Source organism: Agelaius phoeniceus, chromosome 6, assembly GCF_051311805.1.
Source record: "Agelaius phoeniceus isolate bAgePho1 chromosome 6, bAgePho1.hap1, whole genome shotgun sequence".
Classification (NCBI taxonomy): domain Eukaryota; kingdom Metazoa; phylum Chordata; class Aves; order Passeriformes; family Icteridae; genus Agelaius; species Agelaius phoeniceus.
Window position 1 is genome coordinate 51,352,582 of NC_135270.1, and position 16,789 is coordinate 51,369,370.

A 16,789-nucleotide genomic window follows, 5' to 3' on the forward strand; every position below is an offset into this window, starting at 1 on the left:
GTCACTGTTTATAAACCCTAGTAATTTGAAGTCCATATTTCCAGCTTGACTGCCCAGCTACTTCCAGCTATAGTCACATAGCAGGAATAAATGGAAGGGGAAATTATATTTTATCTGAAAAATCTTCAATTTATGTATTTATAGAATTACAAGATTTTATTTGCATGCTAGGCTTTGAGGCGTTTCTTCACAACTAGTTGCCAGTTGAAGCATCAGTTTCACATGACTGTTAACCAAAGTGTACCTTTTCTGGACATCTGCAGTGTCATTGCTACCTTGCAAACACACCTGATATTTTTACATCTGAAATGCAGACTAGATAGTCCTATTAAGCTCTTAAAATAAGCCTCCAGAAAAGATAAAATTTTATACAATATGAAATTAAAGGAGTGGCTATTACCTTTAGCAAATACCACATCTGAAACTATAACTTTGCCACTTCTGTTATCGCAAGGAGATCTTGTTCCATAATCCTATCAGAGCTTCATAGTTCCTTAATAAATTGAACTGCTATTTTACAACAAAACATCAGGTTACTGGGCCTTTAGTTCTGTTAGCTTTTCTGATGACTAGCTTAATTCAGAAAAGGAAGCTAATTCCCAGCTAAAGCATTATCCTTTCTCCCAAAATAAATAACATGAAAACATGACTAGAATTCCCAGTCAAAACAATTTTATGCTAATGGCATACAAAAATATTCCATATTGGTGACTAACATTTTTGTTGTCTTAAACATTTACTATGAGATTGAATTTTCAGAAGCGCTTATGATGTCTTTGAGCTAAACTAAATTCAGGAAAGATGTGTGGTCCATTTAGGTGGACTTTCTGGTCCGTGAAATGTATTTAATATAAAATTGTAAGACTCTCTGATACCAGGGAAATTCCCTGGCTTTGACATCAAACAAACTCTTTCTCTGAGCATGAGGAAGAAAAATCTTTAATGCGTCCAAAAGTAGCACAAGCCAAAATAAATGGCAGAATCAACCAATAAATGAAACACACAACACAGTGCCCTACGTGGGCATAATCAGTAAGCCTTTTTGTGTTATTTATTTGAAGGAACAAAGGGGCTTTTCCAGAAACCATCTGTACATTGTTAAAGAGGACTGAATTACCTACAGCCCTCAAAGGAAAATGATGCTGTTAAAATAAACTTGGGGGTTGGAAAGAATTAGGTTACTAAACATGGTGCTGAGTTAGAACTTAAGCATCTCTCTGGATTTTGTCTTGCTGGTTACACAAAACCCAGGTACACAGGGATGGAGGGTTTCAGCAGAGAGACATTGCCACAGCTGTCAGATCTGAAGCCAGACTTGCCAATACCTAAATGCTTTGAAGTTGTCTTCTAAAGCACCATAACAATAAGAGAATGAATAAAAAACCCTTAATGTCCTCTGGATAGAATGCAGAGTTGTAGATAGTAGGCTAGATTTCATTCTCAAAAACTATTAGCTAAGATCCAAAAATTGTGAGTTTAAAATAATACTGTGCATGATGGAGTCTCTGGAATCACCTTTGGTTTTGAACTGTTGGTGTGCTTGGGCACACATTCAAAATTCTTGCCACAACCACAGGGATAGAAAACTTCTGCTCTCTTTTAAATGAAAGATGAGATTTTCACATGGTCACTTCAAGAAGAGAGACCTTAATGAAAAAACCAGTTAGGGCAAGTTTCATGATAAATACTGGCAATGGTATAGGTCTTTTCAAAATTCATGAACCTCAAAAGAAGCCAGGCAAAATCTGCTTGGTTTCAGATTTCATAGAAGCTTGTAGCTCAGTTCCAGTTTGTCCTAAAGTTCACCGAAGTTCAGTCTTTCAAGTCATTCTGATTCAATTTATGGGGTTTTTTCCTAAACCATATAAAACTTGGGGTATAACATGGATTTGACATGAGCCAGGTGGAACTCAGTAGGTCCAACAGTGTTTTGATTTGAGATTTTGAGTCTGTTTAAATACAAAACAAAAAGCAAAACTCTGTCTTCCTCTGAAGCCAGAGGAAAGTTTAATATGATCCACTGTGTGCCAAATTCACTTCCTGCAGAATTCCTGAGACTCACAAAGTCCATGTTTGCATAACTATGCAGTGAGGACTCTATGGGGTCCTAGCACAGGGCCTACAGGGAAAGCCAGGAATCCTGGAAGCACAGCAATGGGAAGGGTGTAGATGTGCCTTGCTGCAGAGAGAGTATTTACCTCCCCCAAGAATGCAGAGCACCAGGTCAGTCCTTACCATGAGATTTGCTAGAATCTCAGGCTCAGTTTTCTAAAGGACATAGTAGACTTGTGTAGCTTTACACCGAGTACATTCACGGTGTGTCCTCCATGGTGCTGAGAGGCTCCCTCTTTCTTTCTATCACAGCTGACAGAGGCAGAAGAAATGGAATAGTTTTCAAATAACTTTCTAGTTATTGAACATTTATATGAGCATTTCTAGTATTTGAACAATTTTACATTCTTTGTTCAGATAAAGGTTGAACATGTGAAACTCTTCCTGAAGTGACAATTTCAAAAAGTTCAGGTTAAGCCTCCTAGGACCCACTACTCCAATAATATCAAAGTAAACAGTGTACTTTTTAACCATCAGATACAAAAAAAAAATTGTCAATCTGATTGAGAAATATTTTCTATGTTTCTTTATTGATATATTAATGACACATTTTAAAACTGTTTTTGAAGTGATTAATGGAAATGGTTGCCTATAACAGCCTATGGAGCTACTCAAGAAATACTTGCTGCCATCACTTTTCTTGTATAGAGTTTTAATGCCCAAAACTCATATTTGAAATTAGCATTTTTCTCTTTTATTTTGTCTCTAAATTTTATGATGAAATCCTTACTCCAGTTAGGAAGGCATGGCCAGTTGTTATACATGATGGCATAATTTTAAGTAATGAGATTGGCTAAAGTGAAAATTGCACTATTTTAACTCCTTTGCTTCTCCAGTGTAAAACCTCAACTAATATAAAGTAAAGCTTTGAAGGATGTATTAAATGATTGCCAATATTTACTTGTTTAGCAAGAGCACATAAGATGTGTTCTTTATCTTTTGTGTTTCATACTATCATTCTTAAACAGTTATTAAGCTCCCCCCAAAATATTGTTTTAATAATCTTAGCACACAATAAATATCCTATTAAACTAACTCTTTAGTTTAGGAAAGTAATTATTCATTTGAGATGTTTAGTTTGAAGGGTATCTACAGATCCTTAGGTGTAAGCTAGATTGCAATAGATCTTGTTAGAAATTTTATAGGACATTAATTTCAGGGTGAAAACTGTGCTTGTGTATTTCAAAGGCATTTAAAGCTCAAATTTAATCTAAGTAATATTAGGTCCCTCTACTAGGTATGTAATTGGTACAAACAGTTGCCCTGTGATTTATTGTATAAACAATTAATAGAGAGATCTCATTTTCTGTGTTGATTATATGGTCAATTTGAGGTAGCAGTGCTTCTAAATTCTGTCCCTGGAAAAAGGCCTAAGCTTAGGAGCAACAAATACAGACCTCAGATGTCAAACATCTTTCACAAAACTATTGTTTTCTCTGAAAATTCCAGCCTTCATCTAGGTTTCAAAATGGGGAGGAAATAACAGGAGCATAAACCCATTCATTTTTTTCCTATTAAGGAAATATGCGGCCTTTACAATCCAAAATTATTTTAAATCATAAATCTGAAGCTCAGATGTACCTGCAATCTTTTTGGAGTTACTTATCAATCTGACCACTAAAGACTTTAAGGTTCATTTTGGGCAAGGACAGAAATCTCTACATGGTCAAGACTCCCCAACTGAACGTTTATAATAGCAAATTACCTCTTTATCTTTCATACGTCTCAACTAAGCTGTGTTCTGTGGGGTGGTTGTTCAGACACTTGGTATTATTTATGTTTTCCTGTCCATCCATCCATCCATCCATCCATCCATCCATCCATCCATCCATCCATCCATCCATCCATCCATCTATCCATCCATCCATCCATTTCAATTTATTTCTCTATATTCATGCAAAATGAGCCATTTTGAGCCCTCTATGGCCAACACTTGGATTAGCAAATGGGTGCTTATTGCGGGTTTGCATTTGCAAATTGGTTGTTCTAATTACAAGCAAAATGATGTAACTGAGTGAAATACTGTGGTTATATGTAAAGTCATAGTAACTTTACATATAAGAGTCCTGAATTTCTGGCCTCCTCCTCTTTTAGCTTAGCTCTCTCCCTTGAGCATTTATTCATTTGTTTGCCCTTGCCAAAAAAATTACTCATCTAAACACAGCCCCCTCATGATGTCAATGGAAGTCTGAGCAACCTACGGCAGAGAATGTTCAAAGCTTATATTGCCATAAAACAATGTTGTTTTCTGGTTTGTTTTATTTTTTTGGATATCCTCTTCTGTGAGAAAAGCAATTCTCTAACTAAGACTGACTTGTGATTTTTCACAGCATAACAAAGTATAACAAAAATGCCTCTGTTTCACCTTTTAATGATTAAATCTCTACAATGCCCTGAGCCTTGTACATGCAGGCACAGAAGTAATTTTATGCACATGAGCAATCCCACTGAACTCCCTGGGTCTACACACATGTAGCATTGCACATATTCACATTGGCAAGATGAAGAACTGGTTTTGTTGAGAACATCTGTGGCAAAGGAATCTTCCTGCAAATAAACAGTGTCTACGTTAGCAAACCTCATAGCTTTGCTTTAGTGCTCAGTCACCCACAAAAGTCACTTACTGCTTTGCATAGCATTTACTTTGAGCAATATTCCTTAAGTAATTTGCTTTAAATTCTTTAAACTCTATGATAGCATAGTTTGCTGAAGCTTTCAGAAAATTTAAAAAAAAAAAAGAGGTTATATCCACTTATTGTAGGTAGTTACAAGTCATTGCAAATGGTGTATTTGAAAATCAGAGTTAACAACTTGCCAATTGATATCTCATTCCCTATTACTTAGTGGTCAGGATAATGGCTTCCTATCGTCATTCAATTTTTTTTTTACCTGATAGTGTTGAATTTTTGAGCAACAGTATGAGCACAAGAACAGTTTGTTTAAGTAAATGAAGCATGTCAGCAGCTGTATTTCACTCTGCATTGAAAACATGATCAAAATGTATTAAATTATTTGTGATAGTTTCTCTCTGCAAGAAGGAAAATCTATTTGAACAAAAAAATTAACTGGAATATGAAACTGCAATAATAAAAATGTCATGTCCCTTTAAATAGTGTTTGAGTGCATGGCTATTCTACATTTTAAGTGGTATTTCATTCTAAAGGAGCTAAGAAAAATAATTTGTGTCTAAATGCATAGTGTTTCAAAAGAATTGCTCTACAGGTAGATTAAACAAAGAAGCCCAGGCAAAAAACTACACCTGTGTAACCATTCTCAAATAGACAGTACATTTTATACAAGATAAAACATAAGCTGCAATGTTATATGACAGCCAAAAACTTTTGCATTGATTCCGAAAAATATTGACTTAATTTTATCAAAATGTATTTATTCATCACTGCTGCATCAATGATCTTCTGTATTTTATATGTAAATAATCCATTCTATTCCCTTGATCATGTTAATCTTACTAATGACAAATTACCATTCTCCACGTACAGTTCCTAGATTTACAAATTATCACTCCTGCTTTCAGGGGACTGAGAATCAGCCACGCTTGCTAATGCCTCCATGGATCGCCTGACACATAGCAGATTTTTATATTCCCTTTTAAAGCATTCAGCTCGCAAGAAATAATTTATAAATCTGGCTATCACTCGCACTTATCCTCTTACTGCTTGAGGGGGAAAAGGAACAAGATCAAATTGGGAGGATTATTAACAATGTAAGAACTTTATTTGCTTCAATTAACTCTTTGCAGGAAGAACTGCATGCTAAAGCCTGTTGGTTTTAAGAAAAAAGAGGAAGTACCCTGTCTATTCAGCTATGGTGAAAAGCTTGGACAAACAAAAAATACTGCCTAAAACACTCTTTGTTTTCTGTCTTAAAAAAATATAAATTTTTTTAATTTTAAATGTACCTTTAAACCTGAGATCTCTTTTCTCACAACAAAACATGGCTTGTGTTAGGGAATTAAAAGTCTGAATTTTTAGCTTTCCTGATTTGTAAGCTAAAAATTCAGACTTTGGGACCATTTCTGTCTTACTTTGCACCTATGCATATTGGAGACAAAATGCTACCAGATTCATTGGGATTCACCATTTGATATTTCCTTCATAGTTATAAAAGTGATGATGACACAATGGAGAATGAGATCCTCACATTTCACCCTTCCTGTAGGTTCACCTGTCTTGGTTTAACCCCTGACTGCAACCTTCTCCTTCTCATGCAGAGACAAATACTTGGGATAGTCACTGAGCAGGGTGCTGCTTTTCATTTCAGGAACTCCTTGGTTCTTTCAGTGCAAAGGAGTGAAGTGCATTGACTGCAATTACTGAGCAACTGCTGGGAAAGAAAGGTAGACACCTGCTCCTTCACAGTAAAAGTACTTTGGAAGTCACTTTGACAATTCCAGCCACCCCCTCAGGGCTGTGGACAGCAGTAGGAAAACCTGAAATGCAAGATGGGATTCATTTGCCAAAGATTGGTGCCTAAAAAGCAGCTAAAATGGCTCAGTTTCCCTGCTGACTTGCAGCTGCCACTAGAGAAGGAAAAGGTCTCATGAAGTTCCTGCTAGTCCCAGGAAGGTGTGTTAGATACTCAAGGCATCTGACATGCTAAAATGTACCAAGATTTAAGTGACTAAATATCTCCCACTGGACCCAAGAAGTTACCACCATATCTAGTATAAATTTCTGTGTCACTGATAACAGATAACACTAATTGTAATCAATATCAATAATCAGTATCTTCTGGCAGCATAACATCTGTGTGATAAATGCCTTGAGATAAAAATAACACTAAGAGCAGAAGACTCTTGACATCTAGTGCACCTTGATTTACTGTGTATAACCAGTGCCAAAATCTCCATTCCCCTGCTCAGTCCACCAAATAGGGCTGCTGTAAATAAGTTCATAATATCCCCCTGCCCTCCTCACCCTCTACCCTTAAAATAAAAAGGCAATTCCCCTGAGAAAACTGTGAGGCAAAACTCAGGAGCCTCCTGGGATGCTGGTTATCTCTTACTTACACCAGAAATTTCACATGGTACTTCTGCATTACTGATGCCCTCTATTCTCCATGTCTTTCCACAGGGGGAACAAAGACACAATAAATGTCACAGCTGATAAATCCTCGTGCTGTAAGGAAGAAATGGCTGTAAAGGCTTCCTTTAGCTTCACTTCTGCTTGACCATTCAGTGTATATAGCCACAATGCCGGCCATGTATGTGATAGAACTTTACTCATTAAGTCTTTTCTGCCTACAAAATAACTTTGCAACTTGGGATCTCTAATTAGCAGAATATAGTATTACTAACAGCATCAAAAATCCCATTTCTAGTTCATTAAATCAAGGTTCATTTTGAGTAGTCTATGTGTCAATAAGTATGTTCTCCTTGAATCACAACTTACTGGCCTGTACAGTACAGCTATTTCCATTTGTCACATTGATATGTATTTAGGGACTATCTATAATACAGACTGGATCGATTCTAATGGTTGGTCATGTAAATTCTCTTTAGTTCAATGGTCATTGCCACAATAGACTCTCAGAACTGCAGTCTATCATGCATCTAATCTATAAAAACCTATTTCTGATATTCATTCATCATGAGGTTATTATATATATATATTGGGGACAAGCAGAAAGGCTAGAAATGGATGGCATTTGCATGGGAATTTTTTTAACTCAGATGATACATAATTCTACACAAACTTCCTCCTCCATGTGTCATGCAAGATTAAGCCCTCTTCTTTCTCTGTACAATAACATTTAAGATTTTAGGGAGAAGGAAAAAAGTAGTCTTGTTTTTAGAGACCAGTATTTTTTTCCCCTCCTGAGCTCCAGCTATCTGTGCGAGACATCTTATTACAAATACACTCATCTACTTACATTCCCTTTAGGAATGTCAGGATAGAAAGGAGCCCTGCTACCTACCACTTCCTACAGAAAGGTTGTAAATGCTGCACCTTGCCTTGTACGGAGGATGCACAGCTCTTTCTATTGCTAGTAGCTATTTTAAAAATAGTTAGCTTCTGGAACTAGGAAGTTCTGGGCCAAATTTCAGTTACAAACAAATGTATCTACCAAAAAAAAGCTCAATCTACTCTGTGGCACAGTTTGAACTGGTTGGGATTCCACTTTACTTGCATTGTGGTTACTATTTTCCACATAGTTGGAGCACTAACACTTTAGCAGAACCCAGTTTTTTCATGTCTACCATAAATAAAATTTTTTAAACAATCAAAGTATAACTTGAGGGTAATTGCAGCAGGTAAATCCAAAGTGGTTAGTGCAGTTAACTTCATGTTAATTTTATTTAGAATCTAAGGGTTGCTGCCTACAAACACCCATTCATAGTGTTAGTCACATGAGTCATTCAGTGACCGCCAACAAAAATATTTGGTGAGTAAACTTCCATATATGTTTGTAGGCTCCAGTCCTAACAGGGTACTAATAAGCAATTCAGATACATAGTTTACTTCCTCATATGCATTAATGTTAATTACAAGTAACCAGAATTACAAAGACAATGTAATTATGTTCTAATTATAGCATAACCGCAGCCACTGTATTATAGGAGTAATCCAAAACTTTTGCTTCTTATAGACATATCATTTTAGTACATGCTTTTATTCATACTTTTGTGTATCCTACCTTTCAACACCACACATCTGAGCACTCAGACAAAATTTTGACTGATCTTTCATTGGACAGCAGAGGAAGCTAAATGGTATATTATCATATTTTAAGTTAAAGATATTCACATTACCTTTATTCTTTATAAACCAGGGTTGACATAGAGGAATTTCACAGATGCAGATTAGCTTCCATTTGACTGCATACACAGCACTGAAATCTTAACCCATCAACTCAGAATGTCACTCCAGTAACTGTGTGTGCTGCAAACATGAAGAGCTATCCCCTGAGATTAGGTCAGTTGGTCAGAGCCTGGTACTAACAACACCGAGGCTGCTGGTTTGATGCACATATTTGCTTAAGAACTGGACTTGATGATCCTTCTGGGTCCCTTTCAACTCAGACTATTCTGTGATTCTGTGAGTTGCTATAAGGCTTGGCAGTTAAGCAGCAATAGATGCAATGAACATATAATAGATAAGTAATAGATACAATTCTAGATATTTCCTTCTGGAGTCACACTGGTATTACAGTTACAAAAACTTTTGTTTTATGGTCAGCCTAATGAGTCATAGCTGGCTTGCTCTGTCAGTAAGAAGAAAAAGTAGCAAGGAAGTAATAGCACAAACTGACTCAAGATGTTCAAATCTGAGCAGAGCAGGAAATGGGAAATGGAAAAATCAGTGCTCCCTATCTGAGTCCTTTTGCACATGCAGCAGCTGAGAGGCAACCACTTCCACCTGCAGAAAGGCATGTCTAATTTCGGGAAAAAGAGCATGAGGGAGAGCCAAGAGAGTGTCCAGGGTTTTACTGCATTAAGCTGGAAAACAATTCCCCTGAGGGAACACCTGAAAGTCCAGGGGATTTGCTGACACATGTGGAAGATTGTGTCTCCCTTGGGGATGAAAGGAAAGTAAAAGAAGCAGAACAGGATAACAAAGCACACCATTTTGAAGAAGCCGTGTGTGCTCAGCTGCGTATTTCCTGGCTGGAAGGAGGAAATATTGCAGAATGACAATTCTTCCCCCTTGGCAAATGGCTCAATTGATGAACAGAAGAAATGAAATAAATCATAAGACAAAACCAAAGAAACACAAAAGACTTGCTTCTAGTCTTAGAGGAACACAAATCCTGTCTGCAGGGTAAGTGTGTCATTCTGCACACCTGTATTACAAAGCCTGGCTAGTAGCATCATGCCCTGGAAAGAAGATGACACCATGAGGTGGAAATGGTTCATCCCCTGTTTGCCAGACAAGGAGCCTTCTCAGCCATCCTCGCAGAAGCTGCCCATACCACTTGTACTACTTGGAGCTAAACAAGCTCTGCTCCAGTCTAGGAGTGGAAGTGTCTTTGAGAAACTGAGTCTTACCCATGTTGTAGTCTCCTTCATAGAGAAATGAGAACAAAAACATCTCTGAAATATTAAAGCCAGCATACAGTGTCTGTAAGAGAGAGAGAACTCACAACTTCACGTTTACTGGGTTGTGAAGGTATTATCCTGATGAAGTCATGCAAGTTTAAATAAATTAAAAAAAATAGGGGAGTGAGAATTACAAAGACACATGGGAATCTGTCAGGCCCAGAAATCCTACTGACTGCAAACTGAGGGCAACAGCAGGAAGGTGGGAGAGGAATTCTCTGCCATGAATGGTAGATCTAAAGTACTAACCTGAAAGTCTGAGACAAGGCAAGCAGATTGAAGGTAATTATATTCCAGGACTTTCAGAAGCTGAGGATAGAGTCTCAAAGCCGTTGCACTAATTTGGTATGTTTGTCACAGTTACAGATCCCTTAACTGTATCTTTTTTTCAGATAAATCTGTAACTCACCATACAGATAACCTTCATAACCTAGCAGAATCAACAATATTTAACAATTCAATCTTTTGAGTAGCCTCCAGGGTCACTTTATCTAGTAAGCATAGAGGTGAGGCAATAAGGCAGTACACTTCTGAGGGTGCTGGTTCTCTTGGTAGATGCTGGATGAGTCTTCCTCAATTATCAATAGGCAAGAGGAGGACTTTGAAAACTCAGTATTACCCATGAGCCTAGATCAGCAAAACAAGGCACAAATGCAGAGAGTAACCCATATGCTTAATGCCAGCTGCCAGAGCTGCTGTTCTTTACAAGTGGCCTTAGTGTGATGACAGGTCCTTGAAGGAGAATATAGCCCATTTCACAATGGTACATTCACAGGATACCATGTCATCTCCTGCATGTATGTTTAAGTTTCACTGCTGGGGAAGCCTTTCATGCTTAAATTCAAGAGGGGAAAAAAACTTTGGGGAAGAAACCACCCATCAGTCATTAATTTTTCCCACGAACAATAGAGCAAATTAAATAAATGTGTGAAATGAAAATAAGCGAATCATTACATTTGCCCCAGACAAAATGAAAAGGGCAAAATAAAACACATATTATGTAAGGAAATATCACAAAACACTATATGCTTTAGGAATCAGTTCAGAATAAATGCAGGAAACAGTATTTAAAAATTAAAAGAATCAAGAAGAAATACATCAAATATTACTGGTCAGCAGTGGTTGTTGTGCAAATTTATCATTTTGGTCTGAGCACAAATAACTGGTATGATCACATTTTGAGAATGGGAAAAGACAGAAATTAGACTATTTCTGGTGCTATGACACTCAGCACTCACTCTTGCCATCCTGTACACCTCTGAGGTGTGTCTAACATTAAATATAAGAAGCAGTAGCATCAGTAAAACTTTAAAGTCAATAAAGCAGCTGAGTAGCCTCCTCCTGTTATCTTGTGCAATTGGGATAGTCCTACCAAGTACTGTTTTATAACAGAAAAAGAAAGCTTATGTTCATTTTTCAGAAATCATATTAAAAATGTACCTGATAATCACAAGGGCACATACACAGAGATATGAAGAAACTAAATTACTTATTCTGTGCATTAAGCAATAGGCAACATTTCCAAACAAGTGTAGGGTGGAAAGCACATGGACATTTATCTGGGGAGAAGAGTCAACTTTGCAAACTAGAATAATGAGCCACAGGGAAACAGACACAACAGTCTGAAGATGGAGTCTTCCTAAGGCCATGAGCATAAAAGTGCCAGCATCCAACTTACACTCACCTCCTGATTATGTCCTATGCATGTGGACAAATCTCATTGCTGGTTTGGATGAAATTTGTCCATTTCTGGATAGCAAGAGTCCTCCAGCACTGGGGTGCTGTGCTGGGCAGCTGCAGGCCCCAACCATTCCTAGCCCAAATCCTCTTATGCTCAGGAATACACATTTCTCACAGCTCATCTTTAAGATTAACCACACCCCTGCTTCTATTTGTCTTTAAGAAAAAAAAGAAAATAATAAAAGAGGGGAGAAGGACAGGACATTTCTATCCACCTCTTCTCACTGAGCAGTTTCTTCTGTATTGTAGGATTTGAGAACATGGTCGGAGTTACTCTTCATCCTAGAGATACAATGTTATCTCTATAACTAAGTTATAATGTATACCTGTATCCACATATTTCGAACCTTTTACACATGCTTAATAGCACAATCACAAATTTATATCCATTTTTAAAGACCTTCATAGTAGGGGTGTGGGGTGGTGGTTAAGCATAAATACCTCAAACTGTGCTCTCTTGAGAAGGCCTAGTCCCTCAACCCTCAATCTAGCAAAGCACCCTTTATTTTAAATAAAGGATGTGGTGGGGCACACCTGAACCCTTTTTAACTTCTGAAGGTAAAGTACAAGCAGTAGAGTGGTTAGTCAAAAAAAAATGAGTTGAATATACAACTTAAAGATTAAAAAAAAAAAGAAAAGAAAGAAAACACAATGCTAGCAACAAAAATAACCCAAATTTTTATCCAAACTGGGAGCAGGCAGATCAGAAAGCAAACAACACAGCAAGCTAGCATGTTATCAGAGCAAGGAAATCAGCAACAAAGATCAAAATGCTGTCCCAGCATATTAATGTTGAAAAAGTCTCTAAGTTCCAGTGCTCAAAAAGACCACAGCAGTAATCTTGGTGAGACACATCCAATCAGCAGCAGTTTACTAGCAGGGTGCAACAGGAAACCCTTACATTTATCAGCTCTGCTCCCTCATCAGTGCATGCACTCCATAGAAGCTAGAACTGTGTTAATTTATCAGCAAATCAGAAACAGAGTACAAATGCAACTTCTATCTTCTTTTGAGTCATTTATTTCCTTCATTTCTTTATTTTTTTAACCTCCATGATAAAATGAAAATATTTGTAGTTTGAAATTCTGGAAAGCAAGTGAAGAAAAAGAAAAATACAGATTGAACCCATGTTTGGTACAAGTATAAGCCCTGTTTAAACAATCAGTCCAGTAGGACAGACACTCTGACCTGTTAATTTCTCTCATCTGCCTGAAGATCTGCTCACAACAATCAGACTGGGGGACCTTGTGTGGCAGCATCTCTCTGGAACACAGTCTCCATATTACCTTTTATTCATGCAGTAAATGAAAGTTGTTTTCAGAGCAGACAGGATGATTTTTCCCCTCAAAAGTTCTCACTTGAAGAAGTGAAATGCAGTATATGTGGACAGTAGATCATATTAAATGCAGGTGTGTTCATGGATTCATTGCCTCTATCCCAACTATCAGGCTGTTTTACTTATTGTAAGCTCTGACCTTGGGCTAGTACATATTACCATACCTCCACAGAAGTGGAAACCATACACCATCTCATCAAGTTTATTTGATGGAATTATGAAAGTTGAAAAGAAAGGGCATTTGATCAGATGGACATTGAAGCTAAGACAGAAAATATATACAAGCCACTTCAACAAAGCCAGGAGAATGAATGTGCTTTGTGCACGGAGGAGATGCGTCGCTCGGCGCAGTTCCACCGGTACGTGTCAGTGTGCAGCAGTGGTTGCTACCACACAAACAGTGCTGCATGGTAGCTCTGAGCCATGCAGAGGAGAGCAACCAGCTGAAACCAGAGGAGATGGCTCTGTGTGATGCTCACACGCTGAATAAATAGCACATAAGCATGTACAAGTGAGCTAGTTCCGTCAGGAGCACAAATGATCAGGGTATTGCACCCTGGGTGGAAAGGCTCTGCCCTGGAGCCAATGTCCTTCACATTATGGTGGGTCTGTGTTAACACAAAGGGAAAGGTGTCACCTGCAAAGCCAGCAGCACCTGCTTCTGCAGAAACACATCAGGGTGCTTGCTGGAAATCCTTTCTTCAAGAGAAGAGTGACCTGACCTTGCTTATGGGTCATATCCAAATCAAAGCACAGGCTAAGATGGCATGTTCAGAACAGAAAGTGAAAGGAGAAGGAAGAAAAACATGACTTCTCTCTGTATTTATACCAAAGCCAGAAATCAAAGTTGTTCTTTGTGCCATCATTATGTAATACTTCAGTTACAAGAAGACAGCACTGTTTTTCCCTCTAGTTGCTCAGTTCTTCCAAAACCAAGTAAAATTTATTTATTTATTTTATTTTTACATCATTTTAAAATGTTTTTATAAAATTCCACTTCATAAACTAACATTCTAGAACATTTTTATTTCTACTTTGAACCCAAGGAAGAAATCTACCAAGTCAGTTCCTTGTATCTCAGAGAACTTTTTCAAGATATGTGTGGAGAACATGTGAAAAGTGACATGCCAACATTTATTCTGTTTAAGCATACTGTACCTGAAGCCAGACTTGTGCAGGAAACAAAGATCAGAGCCTTTTACCTAGAGGTCCTGAAAAAAGAAAGAAAGAGAAAAAAAAATCAGCTGTCAAGAACAAATCAACAAAAAGTAGATATAAATCAAACTGGTGAGCTGAACTCATGCCTAAATAGTTTGTCTATGATGATATTATCAGAAAGATAAAGAATGAATAGTTAACTTCCTTTAATCCCAGTTTTAAAAGTGGCTGTGGTGGGACAGTAACTACACACAAAACAAAAGGTCCTTGTGATAAAGTTATGTTCCTAAATACAGACCATTGAGTCAATTAATGTTTGCTTAAGTATTTGTCATCTAAAGCAGGAGCAGAGAAAACCATCAACATAACCAAAAGCTTGTGACACCAATTTTGCATCCAGTTCCATGTGCATGTTTTATTTATTTTCAATCAGGATCAATCAGGAAGGAAAATAATCAATGACGTCGCACTCAAGAGTGGTATTCGGCCATCTGGGGGCCCCAGTTTCTCTCGGCCTGCATTGGAGGCAAGGAAAAAAAAAAAATTTTCAAGAGCACGGAGGAGCTCCATATGGTTGAGATCAAAGGTGTTGCTGGGTGCATGGTTCTGCTTTATTGCCAGGCACTGCTGTTAATTAGAAAACAAGATCAGAGGCAGTATTAAAATCCAATTAAATTGATATGAACAGATTGCCAAGTGATGTTCACTAATGTATAATTGAGCACCATGCAAATTTCGGTGGCTGCCTTTTGTTTTTTCTCCCCTCACTCTGGAATGAATGATGAAGCTATGAAGTTTTTCCTCATTGTAAAAGATAAACAAGTTAATGCACTGATCTAGGGGGTATTGCTTCAGTGATTGATGAAAATGAGAGTGGAATATTAACGTGTGACTTTTGGGGGGCTTCTATTATAATCTTATTTTGTTCATCATTCCTTTATTATTGTTGTTGTTGTTATTCTTGTTATGGTGATATCCAAGTACATGCTCAGATCCTTCATCATTCCATCATTTTACAGAGAGAGAAACTTCCTTTGGAGCTGGAGATGTGATTCAAACAATTACAAAACCATGAATATTTCAAGCGACAGGCCTGCTACTGCTGGAAATTAACTTTCCAAGAACTATATGGACTTTATACCGTATATCTTTGTTTAGAATCCACAGCTTCTATTAAATTTAATTACTTCCCTGTGCAGCTTTATATTGAGGGCGACTTCAAAACGAGGGCAGCAGCTATTAAATTTAATTACTTTCCCCTGCGGCTTGCATAGTAAAGGTGCATGGTTAAGGTGCAGCTACTAAACGAGGGTAGCTTCTAAACAAAGATATGCAATATTTATACCATATATATTTCCTTTTCCCTATCTATCTCTCTTTAATATATACATTTTTTGTGTGCATGTGTGCATATAATGCAGGTATGTAGCTATGTGAAATTATTAAATGCAAAAAAAACTTTTAAACTAAACTGTACAATACCCTGACTGCATTTCTGTTTCTTTTACTCTTTGAATGCCTTACATGGTTCCATTCACAATTCTCATAGATTTCAATGTGACCAGTCTTAATACAGAACAAAATATCAGGATGTAAAATTAATTTAAAAAGCTGAAGTCTTTTGGAAAGTGTGCATTTTTGTGTGGAACTTACCCTAAGGAATAAATCGGGATAACTGGCAACTTTGCAAACCTGATATATTAATATCATTGTGTTTTATCTAATCTATCATTTGCCAACTGTGAAGATACATTGATGTAAATGCTGGTTTTGAAAACAGGATCAAAGGTAACACATAAAAGAACAATAAATTGTCCAAGGCAGTGTCTGACACGGGGTATCTGTGAAGCTTTCAGAAGCTGTTTAAATTCTGTTAAAAGAAGAACACATTTAATCAAATGATGTTAGATGTACATGTGAGCAGGTCCACAGAGCGGCTGTTGCGGCTGTGCTTGCAGAGGGATGTGAAGTTGTGTTTGTCCCACCCGTGCTCCTCAGTGCAGGGAGCACAATGTGAGTGATGTGCTGGGTGTAGGGAAAAGGGAGGGTGGGCACCAAACAGTTCAGGGTCTCACCTCCTCATTCCATTTCAGATAAACTCCAAGAGGCTGTCAATACAAACTCATCACAGTGCGCCCCATACCACTTCCACTTAATAATGCACACACCTCCTTCACAAAGCAGAGAGCAGTCCAGGAGTCTGTGTAGCATCTCTATCTTAGAACTTCATGAAATTCTTTGGAAGAAATTAATATAAAATATTGGAAACTCTCTTACAGTAAAGCAAATGAAGAAGCTGTGATGTGTTTTATGCATTTCCAAAATTATTTTGAAGAACCTCATGCCAACCCATCATTAGTGGAATAGGAAATGGCACTTAGAAC

General features: G+C 37.5%; 1 long non-coding RNA gene across 3 annotated transcripts in view; it reads left to right on the forward strand.

The window, feature by feature from the left end:
- The window catches only part of LOC143694411 (uncharacterized), a 141,095-nt gene extending 125,217 nt beyond the window's left edge, over window positions 1-15,878 (forward strand). For all 3 annotated transcript variants that reach the window (XR_013182880.1, XR_013182881.1, XR_013182882.1), the window contains one exon: window positions 14,839-15,878. This is a non-coding gene — a long non-coding RNA (uncharacterized LOC143694411). The remainder of the gene's footprint in view (window positions 1-14,838) is intronic.
- Window positions 15,879-16,789: the final 911 nt, after the last annotated feature.